A 20,927-nucleotide genomic window follows, 5' to 3' on the forward strand; every position below is an offset into this window, starting at 1 on the left:
TACCTTATAAAGAGAGAAGAGGAGAGAGATACCTTCTAAAGAGAGAAGAGGAGAGAGATACCTTCTAAAGAGAGGAGAGGAGAGGAGAGAGATACCTTCTAAAGAGAGAAGAGGAGAGAGATACCTTCTAAAGAGAGGAGAGGAGAGGAGAGAGATACCTTCTAAAGAGAGAAGAGGAGAGAGATACCTTCTAAAGAGAGAAGAGGAGAGAGATACCTTCTAAAGAGAGGAGAGGAGAGAGATACCTTCTAAAGAGAGAAGAGGAGAGGAGAGAGATACCTTCTAAAGAGAGGAGAGGAGAGAGATACCTTCTAAAGAGAAGAGAGGAGAGAGATACCTTCTAAAGAGAGGAGAGGAGAGAGATACCTTCTAAAGAGAGGAGAGGAGAGAGATACCTTCTAAAGAGAGAAGAGGAGAGAGATACCTTCTAAAGAGAGAAGAGGAGAGGAGAGAGATACCTTCTAAAGAGAGAAGAGGAGAGAGATACCTTCTGAAGAGAGGAGAGGAGAGAGATACCTTATAAAGAGAGGAGAGGAGAGCGATACCTTCTAAAGAGAGGAGAGGAGAGAGATACCTTCTAAAGAGAGAAGAGGAGAGGAGAGAGATACCTTCTAAAGAGAGAAGAGGAGAGGAGAAAGATACCTTCTAAAGAGAGAAGAGGAGAGAGATACCTTCTAAAGAGAAGAGAGGAGAGAGATACCTTCTAAAGAGAGAAGAGGAGAGAGATACCTTATAAAGAGAGAAGAGGAGAGAGATACCTTATAAAGAGAGAAGAGGAGAGAGATACCTTATAAAGAGAGAAGAGGAGAGAGATACCTTCTAAAGAGAGAAGAGGAGAGGAGAGAGATACCTTCTAAAGAGAGAAGAGGAGAGAGATACCTTCTAAAGAGAGGAGAGGAGAGAGATACCTTATAAAGAGAGAAGAGGAGAGAGATACCTTCTAAAGAGAGGAGAGGAGAGAGATACCTTCTAAAGAGAGGAGAGGAGAGAGATACCTTATAAAGAGAGAAGAGGAGAGAGATACCTTCTAAAGAGAGGAGAGGAGAGAGATACCTTCTAAAGAGAGGAGAGGAGAGAGATACCTTATAAAGAGAGAAGAGGAGAGAGATACCTTATAAAGAGAGAAGAGGAGAGAGATACCTTCTAAAGAGAGGAGAGGAGAGGAGAGAGATACCTTCTAAAAAGAGAAGAGGAGAGAGATACCTTCTAAAGAGAGAAGAGGAGAGCGATACCTTCTAAAGAGAGGAGAGGAGAGAGATACCTTCTAAAGAGAGGAGAGGAGAGAGATACCTTATAAAGAGAGAAGAGGAGAGAGATACCTTCTAAAGAGAGGAGAGGAGAGAGATACCTTCTAAAGAGAGGAGAGGAGAGAGATACCTTATAAAGAGAGAAGAGGAGAGAGATACCTTATAAAGAGAGAAGAGGAGAGAGATACCTTCTAAAGAGAGGAGAGGAGAGGAGAGAGATACCTTCTAAAAAGAGAAGAGGAGAGAGATACCTTCTAAAGAGAGAAGAGGAGAGCGATACCTTCTAAAGAGAGGAGAGGAGAGAGATACCTTCTAAAGAGAGAAGAGGAGAGAGATACCTTCTAAAGAGAGAAGAGGAGAGGAGAGAGATACCTTATAAAGAGAGAAGAGGAGAGAGATACCTTCTAAAAAGAGAAGAGGAGAGAGATACCTTCTAAAGAGAGGAGAGGAGAGGAGAGAGATACCTTCTAAAGAGAGAAGAGGAGAGAGATACCTTCTAAAGAGAGGAGAGGAGAGGAGAGAGATACCTTCTAAAAAGAGAAGAGGAGAGAGATACCTTCTAAAGAGAGAAGAGGAGAGAGATACCTTCTAAAGAGAGGAGAGGAGAGAGATACCTTCTAAAGAGAGAAGAGGAGAGGAGAGAGATACCTTCTAAAGAGAGGAGAGGAGAGAGATACCTTCTAAAGAGAAGAGAGGAGAGAGATACCTTCTAAAGAGAGGAGAGGAGAGAGATACCTTCTAAAGAGAGGAGAGGAGAGAGATACCTTCTAAAGAGAGAAGAGGAGAGAGATACCTTCTAAAGAGAGAAGAGGAGAGGAGAGAGATACCTTCTAAAGAGAGAAGAGGAGAGAGATACCTTCTGAAGAGAGGAGAGGAGAGAGATACCTTATAAAGAGAGGAGAGGAGAGCGATACCTTCTAAAGAGAGGAGAGGAGAGAGATACCTTCTAAAGAGAGAAGAGGAGAGGAGAGAGATACCTTCTAAAGAGAGAAGAGGAGAGGAGAAAGATACCTTCTAAAGAGAGAAGAGGAGAGAGATACCTTCTAAAGAGAAGAGAGGAGAGAGATACCTTCTAAAGAGAGAAGAGGAGAGAGATACCTTATAAAGAGAGAAGAGGAGAGAGATACCTTATAAAGAGAGAAGAGGAGAGAGATACCTTATAAAGAGAGAAGAGGAGAGAGGTACCTTCTAAAGAGAGAAGAGGAGAGAGATACCTTCTAAAGAGAGGAGAGGAGAGAGATACCTTCTAAAGAGAGGAGAGGAGAGAGATACCTTCTAAAGAGAGAAGAGGAGAGGAGAGAGATACCTTCTAAAGAGAGGAGAGGAGAGAGATACCTTCTAAAGAGAGAAGAGGAGAGAGATACCTTCTAAAGAGAGAAGAGGAGAGGAGAGAGATACCTTCTAAAGAGAGAAGAGGAGAGAGATACCTTCTAAAGAGAGAAGAGGAGAGGAGAGAGATACCTTCTAAAGAGAGAAGAGGAGAGAGATACCTTCTAAAGAGAGAAGAGGAGAGAGATACCTTCTAAAGAGAGAAGAGGAGAGAGATACCTTATAAAGAGAGAAGAGGAGAGAGATACCTTCTAAAGAGAGGAGAGGAGAGAGATACCTTATAAAGAGAGAAGAGGAGAGAGATACCTTCTAAAGAGAGAAGAGGAGGGAGATACCTTCTAAAGAGAGAAGAGGAGAGAGATACCGTCTAAAGAGAGGAGAGGAGAGGAGAGAGATACCTTATAAAGAGAGAAGAGGAGAGAGATACCTTCTAAAGAGAGGAGAGGAGAGAGATACCTTCTAAAGAGAGGAGAGGAGAGAGATACCTTCTAAAGAGAGAAGAGGAGAGAGATACCTTCTAAAGAGAGAAGAGGAGAGGAGAGAGATACCTTCTAAAGAGAGAAGAGGAGAGAGATACCTTCTAAAGAGAGAAGAGGAGAGAGATACCTTATAAAGAGAGAAGAAAAAAGAGAGATACCTTATAAAGAGAGGAGAGGAGAGAGATACCTTATAAAGAGAGACGAGGAGAGAGATACCTTCTAAAGAGAGGAGAGGAGAGAGATACCTTCTAAAGAGAGAAGAGGAGAGAGATACCTTCTAAAGAGAGAAGAGGAGAGGAGAGAGATACCTTCTAAAGAGAGAAGAGGAGAGAGATACCTTCTAAAGAGAGGAGAGGAGAGAGATACCTTCTAAAGAGCGGAGAGGAGAGAGATACCTTCTAAAGAGAGGAGAGGAGAGAGATACCTTCTAAAGAGAGGAGAGGAGAGAGATACCTTATAAAGAGAGAAGAGGAGAGAGATACCTTCTAAAGAGAGGAGAGGAGAGAGATACCTTCTAAAGAGAGGAGAGGAGAGAGATACCTTCTAAAGAGAGAAGAGGAGAGAGATACCTTATAAAGAGAGAAGAGGAGAGAGATACCTTCTAAAGAGAGAAGAGGAGAGGAGAGAGATACCTTCTAAAGAGAGGAGAGGAGAGAGATACCTTCTAAAGAGAGAAGAGGAGAGAGATACCTTCTAAAGAGAGGAGAGGAGAGAGATACCTTCTAAAGAGAGAAGAGGAGAGGAGAGAGATACCTTCTAAAGAGAGGAGAGGAGAGAGATACCTTCTAAAGAGAAGAGAGGAGAGAGATACCTTCTAAAGAGAGGAGAGGAGAGGAGATACCTTCTAAAGAGAGGAGAGGAGAGAGATACCTTCTAAAGAGAGAAGAGGAGAGAGATACCTTCTAAAGAGAGAAGAGGAGAGGAGAGAGATACCTTCTAAAGAGAGAAGAGGAGAGAGATACCTTCTAAAGAGAGAAGAGGAGAGAGATACCTTCTAAAGAGAGGAGAGGAGAGAGATACCTTCTAAAGAGAGAAGAGGAGAGGAGAGAGATACCTTCTAAAGAGAGAAGAGGAGAGAGATACCTTCTAAAGAGAGAAGAGGAGAGAGATACCTTCTAAAGAGAGGAGAGAGATACCTTCTAAAGAGAGAAGAGGAGAGGAGAGAGATACCTTCTAAAGAGAGGAGAGGAGAGAGATACCTTCTAAAGAGAAGAGAGGAGAGAGATACCTTCTAAAGAGAGGAGAGGAGAGGAGAGAGATACCTTCTAAAGAGAGAAGAGGAGAGAGATACCTTCTAAAGAGAGGAGAGGAGAGAGATACCTTCTAAAGAGAAGAGAGGAGAGAGATACCTTCTAATGAGAGGAGAGGAGAGAGATACCTTCTAAAGAGAGAAGAGGAGAGAGATACCTTCTAAAGAGAGGAGAGGAGAGAGATACCTTCTAAAGAGAGAAGAGGAGAGAGATACCTTATAAAGAGAGAAGAGGAGAGAGATACCTTCTAAAGAGAGGAGAGGAGAGAGATACCTTCTAAAGAGAGGAGAGGAGAGAGATACCTTCTAAAGAGAGAAGAGGAGAGAGATACCTTCTAAAGAGAGAAGAGGAGAGGAGAGAGATACCTTCTAAAAAGAGAAGAGGAGAGAGATACCTTCTAAAGAGAGGAGAGGAGAGAGATACCTTCTAAAGAGAGGAGAGGAGAGAGATACCTTCTAAAGAGAGAAGAGGAGAGAGATACCTTCTAAAGAGAGGAGAGGAGAGAGATACCTTCTAAAGAGAGAAGAGGAGAGAGATACCTTCTAAAGAGAGAAGAGGAGAGGAGAGAGATACCTTCTAAAGAGAGAAGAGGAGAGAGATACCTTCTAAAGAGAGGAGAGGAGAGAGATACCTTCTAAAGAGAGAAGAGGAGAGGAGAGAGATACCTTCTAAAGAGAGAAGAGGAGAGAGATACCTTCTAAAGAGAGGAGAGGAGAGAGATACCTTCTAAAGAGAGGAGAGGAAAGAGATACCTTCTAAAGAGAGGAGAGGAGAGAGATACCTTCTAAAGAGAGAAGAGGAGAGAGATACCTTCTAAAGAGAGAAGAGGAGAGGAGAGAGATACCTTCTAAAGAGAGAAGAGGAGAGAGATACCTTCTAAAGAGAGGAGAGGAGAGAGATACCTTCTAAAGAGAGGAGAGGAGAGAGATACCTTCTAAAGAGAGAAGAGGAGAGAGATACCTTCTAAAGAGAGGAGAGGAGAGAGATACCTTCTAAAGAGAGAAGAGGAGAGAGATACCTTCTAAAGAGAGAAGAGGAGAGGAGAGAGATACCTTCTAAAGAGAGAAGAGGAGAGAGATACCTTCTAAAGAGAGGAGAGGAGAGAGATACCTTCTAAAGAGAGAAGAGGAGAGGAGAGAGATACCTTCTAAAGAGAGAAGAGGAGAGAGATACCTTCTAAAGAGAGGAGAGGAGAGAGATACCTTCTAAAGAGAGAAGAGGAGAGGAGAGAGATACCTTCTAAAGAGATGAGAGGAGAGAGATACCTTCTAAAGAGAGGAGAGGAGAGAGATACCTTCTAAAGAGAGGAGAGGAGAGAGATACCTTCTAAAGAGAGGAGAGGAGAGAGATACCTTCTAAAGAGAGGAGAGGAGAGAGATACCTTCTAAAGAGAGAAGAGGAGAGAGATACCTTCTAAAGAGAGGAGAGGAGAGGAGAGAGATACCTTCTAAAGAGAGAAGAGGAGAGAGATACCTTCTAAAGAGAGGAGAGGAGAGAGATACCTTCTAAAGAGAGAAGAGTAGAGAGATACCTTCTGAAGAGAGAAGAGGAGAGGAGAGAGATACCTTATAAAGAGAGAAGAGGAGAGAGATACCTTCTAAAGAGAGAAGAGGAGAGAGATACCTTCTAAAGAGAGAAGAGGAGAGAGATACCTTCTAAAGAGAGGAGAGGAGAGGAGAGAGATACCTTCTAAAGAGAGAAGAGGAGAGGAGAGAGATACCTTCTAAAAAGAGAAGAGGAGAGAGATACCTTCTAAAGAGAGGAGAGGAGAGAGATACCTTCTAAAGAGAGAAGAGGAGAGGAGAGAGATACCTTCTAAAGAGAGGAGTGGAGAGAGATACCTTCTAAAGAGAGGAGAGGAGAGAGATACCTTCTAAAGAGAGAAGAGGAGAGAGATACCTTCTAAAGAGAGAAGAGGAGAGGAGAGAGATACCTTCTAAAAAGAGAAGAGGAGAGAGATACCTTCTAAAGAGAGAAGAGGAGAGAGATACCTTCTAAAGAGAGAAGAGGAGAGGAGAGAGATACCTTCTAAAGAGAGAAGAGGAGAGAGATACCTTCTAAAGAGAGGAGAGGAGAGAGATACCTTCTAAAGAGAGGAGAGGAAAGAGATACCTTCTAAAGAGAGGAGAGGAGAGAGATACCTTCTAAAGAGAGAAGAGGAGAGAGATACCTTCTAAAGAGAGAAGAGGAGAGGAGAGAGATACCTTCTAAAGAGAGAAGAGGAGAGAGATACCTTCTAAAGAGAGGAGAGGAGAGAGATACCTTCTAAAGAGAGGAGAGGAGAGAGATACCTTCTAAAGAGAGAAGAGGAGAGAGATACCTTCTAAAGAGAGGAGAGGAGAGAGATACCTTCTAAAGAGAGAAGAGGAGAGAGATACCTTCTAAAGAGAGAAGAGGAGAGGAGAGAGATACCTTCTAAAGAGAGAAGAGGAGAGAGATACCTTCTAAAGAGAGGAGAGGAGAGAGATACCTTCTAAAGAGAGAAGAGGAGAGGAGAGAGATACCTTCTAAAGAGAGAAGAGGAGAGAGATACCTTCTAAAGAGAGGAGAGGAGAGAGATACCTTCTAAAGAGAGAAGAGGAGAGGAGAGAGATACCTTCTAAAGAGATGAGAGGAGAGAGATACCTTCTAAAGAGAGGAGAGGAGAGAGATACCTTCTAAAGAGAGGAGAGGAGAGAGATACCTTCTAAAGAGAGGAGAGGAGAGAGATACCTTCTAAAGAGAGGAGAGGAGAGAGATACCTTCTAAAGAGAGAAGAGGAGAGAGATACCTTCTAAAGAGAGGAGAGGAGAGGAGAGAGATACCTTCTAAAGAGAGAAGAGGAGAGAGATACCTTCTAAAGAGAGGAGAGGAGAGAGATACCTTCTAAAGAGAGAAGAGTAGAGAGATACCTTCTGAAGAGAGAAGAGGAGAGGAGAGAGATACCTTATAAAGAGAGAAGAGGAGAGAGATACCTTCTAAAGAGAGAAGAGGAGAGAGATACCTTCTAAAGAGAGAAGAGGAGAGAGATACCTTCTAAAGAGAGGAGAGGAGAGGAGAGAGATACCTTCTAAAGAGAGAAGAGGAGAGGAGAGAGATACCTTCTAAAAAGAGAAGAGGAGAGAGATACCTTCTAAAGAGAGGAGAGGAGAGAGATACCTTCTAAAGAGAGAAGAGGAGAGGAGAGAGATACCTTCTAAAGAGAGGAGTGGAGAGAGATACCTTCTAAAGAGAGGAGAGGAGAGAGATACCTTCTAAAGAGAGAAGAGGAGAGAGATACCTTCTAAAGAGAGAAGAGGAGAGGAGAGAGATACCTTCTAAAAAGAGAAGAGGAGAGAGATACCTTCTAAAGAGAGAAGAGGAGAGAGATACCTTCTAAAGAGAGGAGAGGAGAGAGATACCTTCTAAAGAGAGAAGAGGAGAGGAGAGAGATACCTTCCAAAGAGAGGAGAGGAGAGAGATACCTTCTAAAGAGAGAAGAGGAGAGAGATACCTTATAAAGAGAGAAGAGGAGAGGAGAGAGATACCTTCTAAAGAGAGAAGAGGAGAGAGATACCTTCTAAAGAGAGGAGAGGAGAGAGATACCTTCTAAAGAGAGAAGAGGAGAGGAGAGAGATACCTTCTAAAGAGAGAAGAGGAGAGAGATACCTTCTAAAGAGAGGAGAGGAGAGAGATACCTTCTAAAGAGAGGAGAGGAAAGAGATACCTTCTAAAGAGAGGAGAGGAGAGAGATACCTTCTAAAGAGAGAAGAGGAGAGAGATACCTTCTAAAGAGAGAAGAGGAGAGGAGAGAGATACCTTCTAAAAAGAGAAGAGGAGAGAGATACCTTCTAAAGAGAGGAGAGGAGAGAGATACCTTCTAAAGAGAGGAGAGGAGAGAGATACCTTCTAAAGAGAGAAGAGGAGAGAGATACCTTCTAAAGAGAGGAGAGGAGAGAGATACCTTCTAAAGAGAGAAGAGGAGAGAGATACCTTCTAAAGAGAGAAGAGGAGAGGAGAGAGATACCTTCTAAAGAGAGAAGAGGAGAGAGATACCTTCTAAAGAGAGGAGAGGAGAGAGATACCTTCTAAAGAGAGAAGAGGAGAGGAGAGAGATACCTTCTAAAGAGAGAAGAGGAGAGAGATACCTTCTAAAGAGAGGAGAGGAGAGAGATACCTTCTAAAGAGAGAAGAGGAGAGGAGAGAGATACCTTCTAAAGAGAGGAGAGGAGAGAGATACCTTCTAAAGAGAGGAGAGGAGAGAGATACCTTCTAAAGAGAGGAGAGGAGAGAGATACCTTCTAAAGAGAGGAGAGGAGAGAGATACCTTCTAAAGAGAGGAGAGGAGAGAGATACCTTCTAAAGAGAGAAGAGGAGAGAGATACCTTCTAAAGAGAGGAGAGGAGAGGAGAGAGATACCTTCTAAAGAGAGAAGAGGAGAGAGATACCTTCTAAAGAGAGGAGAGGAGAGAGATACCTTCTAAAGAGAGAAGAGTAGAGAGATACCTTCTGAAGAGAGAAGAGGAGAGGAGAGAGATACCTTATAAAGAGAGAAGAGGAGAGAGATACCTTCTAAAGAGAGAAGAGGAGAGAGATACCTTCTAAAGAGAGAAGAGGAGAGAGATACCTTCTAAAGAGAGGAGAGGAGAGGAGAGAGATACCTTCTAAAGAGAGAAGAGGAGAGGAGAGAGATACCTTCTAAAAAGAGAAGAGGAGAGAGATACCTTCTAAAGAGAGGAGAGGAGAGAGATACCTTCTAAAGAGAGAAGAGGAGAGGAGAGAGATACCTTCTAAAGAGAGGAGTGGAGAGAGATACCTTCTAAAGAGAGGAGAGGAGAGAGATACCTTCTAAAGAGAGAAGAGGAGAGAGATACCTTCTAAAGAGAGAAGAGGAGAGGAGAGAGATACCTTCTAAAAAGAGAAGAGGAGAGAGATACCTTCTAAAGAGAGAAGAGGAGAGAGATACCTTCTAAAGAGAGAAGAGGAGAGGAGAGAGATACCTTCTAAAGAGAGAAGAGGAGAGAGATACCTTCTAAAGAGAGGAGAGGAGAGAGATACCTTCTAAAGAGAGGAGAGGAAAGAGATACCTTCTAAAGAGAGGAGAGGAGAGAGATACCTTCTAAAGAGAGAAGAGGAGAGAGATACCTTCTAAAGAGAGAAGAGGAGAGGAGAGAGATACCTTCTAAAAAGAGAAGAGGAGAGAGATACCTTCTAAAGAGAGGAGAGGAGAGAGATACCTTCTAAAGAGAGGAGAGGAGAGAGATACCTTCTAAAGAGAGAAGAGGAGAGAGATACCTTCTAAAGAGAGGAGAGGAGAGAGATACCTTCTAAAGAGAGAAGAGGAGAGAGATACCTTCTAAAGAGAGAAGAGGAGAGGAGAGAGATACCTTCTAAAGAGAGAAGAGGAGAGAGATACCTTCTAAAGAGAGGAGAGGAGAGAGATACCTTCTAAAGAGAGAAGAGGAGAGGAGAGAGATACCTTCTAAAGAGAGAAGAGGAGAGAGATACCTTCTAAAGAGAGGAGAGGAGAGAGATACCTTCTAAAGAGAGAAGAGGAGAGGAGAGAGATACCTTCTAAAGAGATGAGAGGAGAGAGATACCTTCTAAAGAGAGGAGAGGAGAGAGATACCTTCTAAAGAGAGGAGAGGAGAGAGATACCTTCTAAAGAGAGGAGAGGAGAGAGATACCTTCTAAAGAGAGGAGAGGAGAGAGATACCTTCTAAAGAGAGAAGAGGAGAGAGATACCTTCTAAAGAGAGGAGAGGAGAGGAGAGAGATACCTTCTAAAGAGAGAAGAGGAGAGAGATACCTTCTAAAGAGAGGAGAGGAGAGAGATACCTTCTAAAGAGAGAAGAGTAGAGAGATACCTTCTGAAGAGAGAAGAGGAGAGGAGAGAGATACCTTATAAAGAGAGAAGAGGAGAGAGATACCTTCTAAAGAGAGAAGAGGAGAGAGATACCTTCTAAAGAGAGAAGAGGAGAGAGATACCTTCTAAAGAGAGGAGAGGAGAGGAGAGAGATACCTTCTAAAGAGAGAAGAGGAGAGGAGAGAGATACCTTCTAAAAAGAGAAGAGGAGAGAGATACCTTCTAAAGAGAGGAGAGGAGAGAGATACCTTCTAAAGAGAGAAGAGGAGAGGAGAGAGATACCTTCTAAAGAGAGGAGTGGAGAGAGATACCTTCTAAAGAGAGGAGAGGAGAGAGATACCTTCTAAAGAGAGAAGAGGAGAGAGATACCTTCTAAAGAGAGAAGAGGAGAGGAGAGAGATACCTTCTAAAAGAGAAGAGGAGAGAGATACCTTCTAAAGAGAGAAGAGGAGAGAGATACCTTCTAAAGAGAGGAGAGGAGAGAGATACCTTCTAAAGAGAGAAGAGGAGAGGAGAGAGATACCTTCTAAAGAGAGGAGAGGAGAGAGATACCTTCTAAAGAGAGAAGAGGAGAGAGATACCTTATAAAGAGAGAAGAGGAGAGAGATACCTTCTAAAGAGAGGAGAGGAGAGAGATACCTTCTAAAGAGAGAAGAGGAGAGAGATACCTTCTAAAGAGAGGAGAGGAGAGAGATACCTTCTAAAGAGAGGAGAGGAGAGAGATACCTTCTAAAGAGAGAAGAGGAGAGAGATACCTTCTAAAGAGAGAAGAGGAGAGAGATACCTTCTAAAGAGAGAAGAGGAGAGGAGAGAGATACCTTCTAAAGAGAGGAGAGGAGAGAGATACCTTCTAAAGAGAGAAGAGGAGAGAGATACCTTCTAAAGAGAGGAGAGGAGAGAGATACCTTCTAAAGAGAGGAGAGGAGAGAGATACCTTCTAAAGAGAGGAGAGGAGAGAGATACCTTCTAAAGAGAGGAGAGGAGAGAGATACCTTCTAAAGAGAGGAGAGGAGAGAGATACCTTCTAAAGAGAGAAGAGGAGAGAGATACCTTCTAAAGAGAGGAGAGGAGAGGAGAGAGATACCTTCTAAAGAGAGAAGAGGAGAGAGATACCTTCTAAAGAGAGGAGAGGAGAGAGATACCTTCTAAAGAGAGAAGAGTAGAGAGATACCTTCTAAAGAGAGAAGAGGAGAGGAGAGAGATACCTTATAAAGAGAGAAGAGGAGAGAGATACCTTCTAAAGAGAGAAGAGGAGAGAGATACCTTCTAAAGAGAGAAGAGGAGAGAGATACCTTCTAAAGAGAGGAGAGGAGAGGAGAGAGATACCTTCTAAAGAGAGAAGAGGAGAGGAGAGAGATACCTTCTAAAGAGAGAAGAGGAGAGAGATACCTTCTAAAGAGAGGAGAGGAGAGAGATACCTTCTAAAGAGAGAAGAGGAGAGGAGAGAGATACCTTCTAAAGAGAGGAGAGGAGAGAGATACCTTCTAAAGAGAGGAGAGGAGAGAGATACCTTCTAAAGAGAGAAGAGGAGAGAGATACCTTCTAAAGAGAGAAGAGGAGAGGAGAGAGATACCTTCTAAAAGAGAAGAGGAGAGAGATACCTTCTAAAGAGAGAAGAGGAGAGAGATACCTTCTAAAGAGAGAAGAGGAGAGGAGAGAGATACCTTCTAAAGAGAGGAGAGGAGAGAGATACCTTCTAAAGAGAGAAGAGGAGAGAGATACCTTATAAAGAGAGAAGAGGAGAGAGATACCTTCTAAAGAGAGGAGAGGAGAGAGATACCTTCTAAAGAGAGAAGAGGAGAGGAGAGAGATACCTTCTAAAGAGAGGAGAGGAGAGAGATACCTTCTAAAGAGAGAAGAGGAGAGAGATACCTTATAAAGAGAGAAGAGGAGAGAGATACCTTCTAAAGAGAGGAGAGGAGAGAGGTACCTTCTAAAGAGAGAAGAGGAGAGAGATACCTTATAAAGAGAGAAGAGGAGAGGAGAGAGATACCTTCTAAAGAGAGAAGAGGAGAGGAGAGAGATACCTTCTAAAGAGAGGAGAGGAGAGAGATACCTTCTAAAGAGAAGAGAGGAGAGAGATACCTTCTAAAGAGAGGAGAGGAGAGGAGAGAGATACCTTCTAAAGAGAGAAGAGGAGAGAGATACCTTCTAAAGAGAGAAGAGGAGAGAGATACCTTCTAAAGAGAAGAGAGGAGAGAGATACCTTCTAATTAGAGGAGAGGAGAGAGATACCTTCTAAAAAGAGGAGAGAGATACCTTCTAAAGAGAGGAGAGGAGAGAGATACCTTCTAAAGAGAGAAGAGGAGAGAGATACCTTATAAAGAGAGAAGAGGAGAGAGATACCTTCTAAAGAGAGGAGAGGAGAGAGATACCTTCTAAAGAGAGGAGAGGAGAGAGATACCTTCTAAAGAGAGAAGAGGAGAGAGATACCTTCTAAAGAGAGAAGAGGAGAGGAGAGAGATACCTTCTAAAGAGAGAAGAGGAGAGAGATACCTTCTAAAGAGAGGAGAGGAGAGAGATACCTTCTAAAGAGAGGAGAGGAGAGAGATACCTTCTAAAGAGAGAAGAGGAGAGAGATACCTTCTAAAGAGAGGAGAGGAGAGGAGAGAGATACCTTCTAAAGAGAGAAGAGGAGAGAGATACCTTCTAAAGAGAGAAGAGGAGAGGAGAGAGATACCTTCTAAAGAGAGAAGAGGAGAGAGATACCTTCTAAAGAGAGGAGAGGAGAGAGATACCTTCTAAAGAGAGAAGAGGAGAGGAGAGAGATACCTTCTAAAGAGAGAAGAGGAGAGAGATACCTTCTAAAGAGAGGAGAGGAGAGAGATACCTTCTAAAGAGAGAAGAGGAGAGGAGAGAGATACCTTCTAAAGAGAGGAGAGGAGAGAGATACCTTCTAAAGAGAGGAGAGGAGAGAGATACCTTCTAAAGAGAGGAGAGGAGAGAGATACCTTCTAAAGAGAGGAGAGGAGAGAGATACCTTCTAAAGAGAGGAGAGGAGAGAGATACCTTCTAAAGAGAGAAGAGGAGAGAGATACCTTCTAAAGAGAGGAGAGGAGAGGAGAGAGATACCTTCTAAAGAGAGAAGAGGAGAGAGATACCTTCTAAAGAGAGGAGAGGAGAGAGATACCTTCTAAAGAGAGAAGAGGAGAGAGATACCTTCTAAAGAGAGAAGAGGAGAGGAGAGAGATACCTTCTAAAGAGAGAAGAGGAGAGAGATACCTTCTAAAGAGAGAAGAGGAGAGAGATACCTTCTAAAGAGAGAAGAGGAGAGAGATACCTTCTAAAGAGAGGAGAGGAGAGGAGAGAGATACCTTCTAAAGAGAGAAGAGGAGAGAGATACCTTCTAAAGAGAGGAGAGGAGAGAGATACCTTCTAAAGAGAGAAGAGGAGAGGAGAGACATACCTTCTAAAGAGAGGAGAGGAGAGAGATACCTTCTAAAGAGAGAAGAGGAGAGAGATACCTTCTAAAGAGAGGAGAGGAGAGAGATACCTTCTAAAGAGAGAAGAGGAGAGGAGAGAGATACCTTCTAAAGAGAGAAGAGGAGAGAGATACCTTCTAAAGAGAGGAGAGGAGAGAGATACCTTCTAAAGAGAGAAGAGGAGAGGAGAGAGATACCTTCTAAAGAGAGGAGAGGAGAGAGATACCTTCTAAAGAGAGGAGAGGAGAGAGATACCTTCTAAAGAGAGGAGAGGAGAGAGATACCTTCTAAAGAGAGAAGAGGAGAGAGATACCTTCTAAAGAGAGGAGAGGAGAGGAGAGAGATACCTTCTAAAGAGAGAAGAGGAGAGAGATACCTTCTAAAGAGAGGAGAGGAGAGAGATACCTTCTAAAGAGAGAAGAGTAGAGAGATACCTTCTAAAGAGAGAAGAGGAGAGGAGAGAGATACCTTATAAAGAGAGAAGAGGAGAGAGATACCTTCTAAAGAGAGAAGAGGAGAGAGATACCTTCTAAAGAGAGAAGAGGAGAGAGATACCTTCTAAAGAGAGGAGAGGAGAGGAGAGAGATACCTTCTAAAAAGAGAAGAGGAGAGAGATACCTTCTAAAGAGAGGAGAGGAGAGAGATACCTTCTAAAGAGAGAAGAGGAGAGGAGAGACATACCTTCTAAAGAGAGGAGAGGAGAGAGATACCTTCTAAAGAGAGAAGAGGAGAGAGATACCTTATAAAGAGAGAAGAGGAGAGAGATAGCTTCTAAAGAGAGAAGAGGAGAGGAGAGAGATACCTTCTAAAGAGAGGAGAGGAGAGAGATACCTTCTAAAGAGAGAAGAGGAGAGAGATACCTTCTAAAGAGAGGAGAGGAGAGAGATACCTTCTAAAGAGAGAAGAGGAGAGGAGAGAGATACCTTCTAAAGAGAGGAGAGGGAGAGATACCTTCTAAAGAGAAGAGAGGAGAGAGATACCTTCTAAAGAGAGGAGAGGAGAGGAGAGAGATACCTTCTAAAGAGAGAAGAGGAGAGAGATACCTTCTAAAGAGAGGAGAGGAGAGAGATACCTTCTAAAGAGAGAAGAGGAGAGGAGAGAGATACCTTCTAAAGAGAGAAGAGGAGAGAGATACCTTCTAAAGAGAGAAGAGGAGAGAGATACCTTCTAAAGAGAGGAGAGGAGAGAGATACCTTCTAAAGAGAGAAGAGGAGAGGAGAGAGATACCTTCTAAAGAGAGGAGAGGAGAGAGATACCTTCTAAAGAGAAGAGAGGAGAGAGATACCTTCTAAAGAGAGGAGAGGAGAGGAGAGAGATACCTTCTAAAGAGAGAAGAGGAGAGAGATACCTTCTAAAGAGAGAAGAGGAGAGAGATACCTTCTAAAGAGAAGAGAGGAGAGAGATACCTTCTAATTAGAGGAGAGGAGAGAGATACCTTCTAAAGAGAGAAGAGGAGAGAGATACCTTCTAAAGAGAGGAGAGGAGAGAGATACCTTCTAAAGAGAGAAGAGGAGAGAGATACCTTATAAAGAGAGAAGAGGAGAGAGATACCTTCTAAAGAGAGGAGAGGAAAGAGATACCTTCTAAAGAGAGGAGAGGAGAGAGATACCTTCTAAAGAGAGAAGAGGAGAGAGATACCTTCTAAAGAGAGAAGAGGAGAGGAGAGAGATACCTTCTAAAGAGAGAAGAGGAGAGAGATACCTTCTAAAGAGAGGAGAGGAGAGAGATACCTTCTAAAGAGAGGAGAGGAGAGAGATACCTTCTAAAGAGAGAAGAGGAGAGAGATACCTTCTAAAGAGAGGAGAGGAGAGGAGAGAGATACCTTCTAAAGAGAGAAGAGGAGAGAGATACCTTCTAAAGAGAGAAGAGGAGAGGAGAGAGATACCTTCTAAAGAGAGAAGAGGAGAGAGATACCTTCTAAAGAGAGGAGAGGAGAGAGATACCTTCTAAAGAGAGAAGAGGAGAGGAGAGAGATACCTTCTAAAGAGAGAAGAGGAGAGAGATACCTTCTAAAGAGAGGAGAGGAGAGAGATACCTTCTAAAGAGAGAAGAGGAGAGGAGAGAGATACCTTCTAAAGAGAGGAGAGGAGAGAGATACCTTCTAAAGAGAGGAGAGGAGAGAGATACCTTCTAAAGAGAGGAGAGGAGAGAGATACCTTCTAAAGAGAGGAGAGGAGAGAGATACCTTCTAAAGAGAGGAGAGGAGAGAGATACCTTCTAAAGAGAGAAGAGGAGAGAGATACCTTCTAAAGAGAGGAGAGGAGAGGAGAGAGATACCTTCTAAAGAGAGAAGAGGAGAGAGATACCTTCTAAAGAGAGGAGAGGAGAGAGATACCTTCTAAAGAGAGAAGAGTAGAGAGATACCTTCTAAAGAGAGAAGAGGAGAGGAGAGAGATACCTTATAAAGAGAGAAGAGGAGAGAGATACCTTCTAAAGAGAGAAGAGGAGAGAGATACCTTCTAAAGAGAGAAGAGGAGAGAGATACCTTCTAAAGAGAGGAGAGGAGAGGAGAGAGATACCTTCTAAAGAGAGAAGAGGAGAGGAGAGAGATACCTTCTAAAAAGAGAAGAGGAGAGAGATACCTTCTAAAGAGAGGAGAGGAGAGAGATACCTTCTAAAGAGAGAAGAGGAGAGGAGAGAGATACCTTCTAAAGAGAGGAGAGGAGAGAGATACCTTCTAAAGAGAGGAGAGGAGAGAGATACCTTCTAAAGAGAGAAGAGGAGAGAGATACCTTCTAAAGAGAGAAGAGGAGAGGAGAGAGATACCTTCTAAAGAGAGAAGAGGAGAGAGATACCTTCTAAAGAGAGAAGAGGAGAGAGATACCTTCTAAAGAGAGAAGAGGAGAGGAGAGAGATACCTTCTAAAGAGAGGAGAGGAGAGAGATACCTTCTAAAGAGAGAAGAGGAGAGAGATACCTTCTAAAGAGAGAAGAGGAGAGAGATACCTTCTAAAGAGAGGAGAGGAGAGAGATACCTTCTAAAGAGAGAAGAGGAGAGGAGAGAGATACCTTCTAAAGAGAGGAGAGGAGAGAGATACCTTCTAAAGAGAGAAGAGGAGAGAGATACCTTCTAAAGAGAGAAGAGGAGAGAGATACCTTCTAAAGAGAGGAGAGGAGAGAGGTACCTTCTAAAGAGAGAAGAGGAGAGAGATACCTTCTAAAGAGAGAAGAGGAGAGGAGAGAGATACCTTCTAAAGAGAGAAGAGGAGAGGAGAGAGATACCTTCTAAAGAGAGGAGAGGAGAGAGATACCTTCTAAAGAGAAGAGAGGAGAGAGATACCTTCTAAAGAGAGAGAGGAGAGGAGAGAGATACCTTCTAAAGAGAGAAGAGGAGAGAGATACCTTCTAAAGAGAGAAGAGGAGAGAGATACCTTCTAAAGAGAAGAGAGGAGAGAGATACCTTCTAATGAGAGGAGAGGAGAGAGATACCTTCTAAAGAGAGAAGAGGAGAGAGATACCTTCTAAAGAGAGGAGAGGAGAGAGATACCTTCTAAAGAGAGAAGAGGAGAGAGATACCTTATAAAGAGAGAAGAGGAGAGAGATACCTTCTAAAGAGAGGAGAGGAGAGAGATACCTTCTAAAGAGAGGAGAGGAGAGAGATACCTTCTAAAGAGAGAAGAGGAGAGAGATACCTTCTAAAGAGAGAAGAGGAGAGGAGAGAGATACCTTCTAAAGAGAGAAGAGGAGAGAGATACCTTCTAAAGAGAGGAGAGGAGAGAGATACCTTCTAAAGAGAGGAGAGGAGAGAGATACCTTCTAAAGAGAGAAGAGGAGAGAGATACCTTCTAAAGAGAGGAGAGGAGAGAGATACCTTCTAAAGAGAGAAGAGGAGAGAGATACCTTCTAAAGAGAGAAGAGGAGAGGAGAGAGATACCTTCTAAAGAGAGAAGAGGAGAGAGATACCTTCTAAAGAGAGGAGAGGAGAGAGATACCTTCTAAAGAGAGAAGAGGAGAGGAGAGAGATACCTTCTAAAGAGAGAAGAGGAGAGAGATACCTTCTAAAGAGAGGAGAGGAGAGAGATACCTTCTAAAGAGAGAAGAGGAGAGGAGAGAGATACCTTCTAAAGAGAGGAGAGGAGAGAGATACCTTCTAAAGAGAGGAGAGGAGAGAGATACCTTCTAAAGAGAGGAGAGGAGAGAGATACCTTCTAAAGAGAGGAGAGGAGAGAGATACCTTCTAAAGAGAGGAGAGGAGAGAGATACCTTCTAAAGAGAGAAGAGGAGAGAGATACCTTCTAAAGAGAGGAGAGGAGAGGAGAGAGATACCTTCTAAAGAGAGAAGAGGAGAGAGATACCTTCTAAAGAGAGGAGAGGAGAGAGATACCTTCTAAAGAGAGAAGAGTAGAGAGATACCTTCTAAAGAGAGAAGAGGAGAGGAGAGAGATACCTTATAAAGAGAGAAGAGGAGAGAGATACCTTCTAAAGAGAGAAGAGGAGAGAGATACCTTCTAAAGAGAGAAGAGGAGAGAGATACCTTCTAAAGAGAGGAGAGGAGAGGAGAGAGATACCTTCTAAAGAGAGAAGAGGAGAGGAGAGAGATACCTTCTAAAAAGAGAAGAGGAGAGAGATACCTTCTAAAGAGAGGAGAGGAGAGAGATACCTTCTAAAGAGAGAAGAGGAGAGGAGAGAGATACCTTCTAAAGAGAGGAGAGGAGAGAGATACCTTCTAAAGAGAGAAGAGGAGAGAGATACCTTCTAAAGAGAGAAGAGGAGAGGAGAGAGATACCTTCTAAAGAGAGAAGAGGAGAGAGATACCTTCTAAAGAGAGAAGAGGAGAGAGATACCTTCTAAAGAGAGAAGAGGAGAGGAGAGAGATACCTTCTAAAGAGAGGAGAGGAGAGAGATACCTTCTAAAGAGAGAAGAGGAGAGAGATACCTTATAAAGAGAGAAGAGGAGAGAGATACCTTCTAAAGAGAGGAGAGGAGAGAGATACCTTCTAAAGAGAGAAGAGGAGAGGAGAGAGATACCTTCTAAAGAGAGGAGAGGAGAGAGATACCTTCTAAAGAGAGAAGAGGAGAGAGATACCTTATAAAGAGAGAAGAGGAGAGAGATACCTTCTAAAGAGAGGAGAGGAGAGAGGTACCTTCTAAAGAGAGAAGAGGAGAGAGATACCTTATAAAGAGAGAAGAGGAGAGGAGAGAGATACCTTCTAAAGAGAGAAGAGGAGAGAGATACCTTCTAAAGAGAGAAGAGGAGAGAGATACCTTCTAAAGAGAGGAGAGGAGAGAGGTACCTTCTAAAGAGAGAAGAGGAGAGAGATACCTTATGAAGAGAGAAGAGGAGAGGAGAGAGATACCTTCTAAAGAGAGAAGAGGAGAGAGATACCTTCTAAAGAGAGAAGAGGAGAGAGATACCTTATAAAGAGAGAAGAGGAGAGAGATACCTTCTAAAGAGAGGAGAGGAGAGAGATACCTTCTAAAGAGAGAAGAGGAGAGAGATACCTTATAAAGAGAGAAGAGGAGATGAGAGAGATACCTTATAAAGAGAGAAGAGGAGAGAGATACCTTCTAAAGAGAGAAGAGGAGAGAGATACCTTCTAAAGAGAGAAGAGGAGAGAGATACCTTCTAAAGAGAGGAGAGGAGAGGAGAGAGATACCTTCTAAAGAGAGAAGAGGAGAGGAGAGAGATACCTTCTAAAGAGAGGAGAGGAGAGAGATACCTTCTAAAGAGAGAAGAGGAGAGAGATACCTTCTAAAGAGAGAAGAGGAGAGAGATACCTTCTAAAGAGAGAAGAGGAGAGAGATACCTTCTAAAGAGAGGAGAGGAGAGAGATACCTTCTAAAGAGAGAAGAGGAGAGGAGAGAGATACCTTCTAAAGAGAGGAGAGGAGAGAGATACCTTCTAAAGAGAGAAGAGGAGAGAGATACCTTCTAAAGAGAGAAGAGGAGAGGAGAGAGATACCTTCTAAAGAGAGAAGAGGAGAGAGATACCTTCTAAAGAGAGGAGAGGAGAGAGATACCTTCTAAAGAGAGGAGAGGAGAGAGGTACCTTCTAAAGAGAGAAGAGGAGAGAGATACCTTATGAAGAGAGAAGAGGAGAGGAGAGAGATACCTTCTAAAGAGAGAAGAGGAGAGAGATACCTTCTAAAGAGAGAAGAGGAGAGAGATACCTTCTAAAGAGAGAAGAGGAGAGAGATACCTTCTAAAGAGAGGAGAGGAGAGAGATACCTTCTAAAGAGAGAAGAGGAGAGAGATACCTTATAAAGAGAGAAGAGGAGATGAGAGAGATACCTTATAAAGAGAGAAGAGGAGAGAGATACCTTCTAAAGAGAGAAGAGGAGAGAGATACCTTCTAAAGAGAGAAGAGGAGAGAGATACCTTCTAAAGAGAGGAGAGGAGAGGAGAGAGATACCTTCTAAAGAGAGAAGAGGAGAGGAGAGAGATACCTTCTAAAGAGAGGAGAGGAGAGAGATACCTTCTAAAGAGAGAAGAGGAGAGAGATACCTTCTAAAGAGAGAAGAGGAGAGAGATACCTTCTAAAGAGAGAAGAGGAGAGAGATACCTTCTAAAGAGAGGAGAGGAGAGAGATACCTTCTAAAGAGAGAAGAGGAGAGGAGAGAGATACCTTCTAAAGAGAGGAGAGGAGAGAGATACCTTCTAAAGAGAGAAGAGGAGAGAGATACCTTCTAAAGAGAGAAGAGGAGAGGAGAGAGATACCTTCTAAAGAGAGAAGAGGAGAGAGATACCTTCTAAAGAGAGGAGAGGAGAGAGATACCTTCTAAAGAGAGAAGAGGAGAGAGATACCTTCTAAAGAGAGAAGAGGAGAGGAGAGAGATACCTTCTAAAGAGAGAAGAGGAGAGAGATACCTTCTAAAGAGAAGAGAGGAGAGAGATACCTTCTAAAGAGAGGAGAGGAGAGGAGAGAGATACCTTCTAAAGGGAGAAGAGGAGAGAGATACCTTCTAAAGAGAAGAGAGGACAGAGATACCTCATAAAGAGAGAAGAGGAGAGAGATACCTTCTAAAGAGAGGAGAGGAGAGAGATACCTTCTAAAGAGAGGAGAGGAGAGGAGAGAGATACCTTCTAAAGAGAGAAGAGGAGAGGAGAGAGATACCTTCTAAAGAGAGAAGAGGAGAGAGATACCTTCTAAAGAGAGAAGAGGAGAGAGATACCTTCTAATTAGAGGAGAGGAGAGAGATACCTTCTAAAGAGAGAAGAGGAGAGGAGAGAGATACCTTCTAAAGAGAGAAGAGGAGAGAGATACCTTCTAAAGAGAGAAGAGGAGAGAGATACCTTCTAAAGAGAGGAGAGGAGAGAGATACCTTCTAAAGAGAGAAGAGGAGAGAGATACCTTCTAAAGAGAGGAGAGGAGAGAGATACCTTCTAAAGAGAGAAGAGGAGAGGAGAGAGATACCTTCTAAAGAGAGAAGAGGAGAGA

Source organism: Salmo salar, chromosome 02, assembly GCF_965601325.2.
Source record: "Salmo salar chromosome 02, fSalSal1, whole genome shotgun sequence".
NCBI lineage: Eukaryota > Metazoa > Chordata > Actinopteri > Salmoniformes > Salmonidae > Salmo > Salmo salar.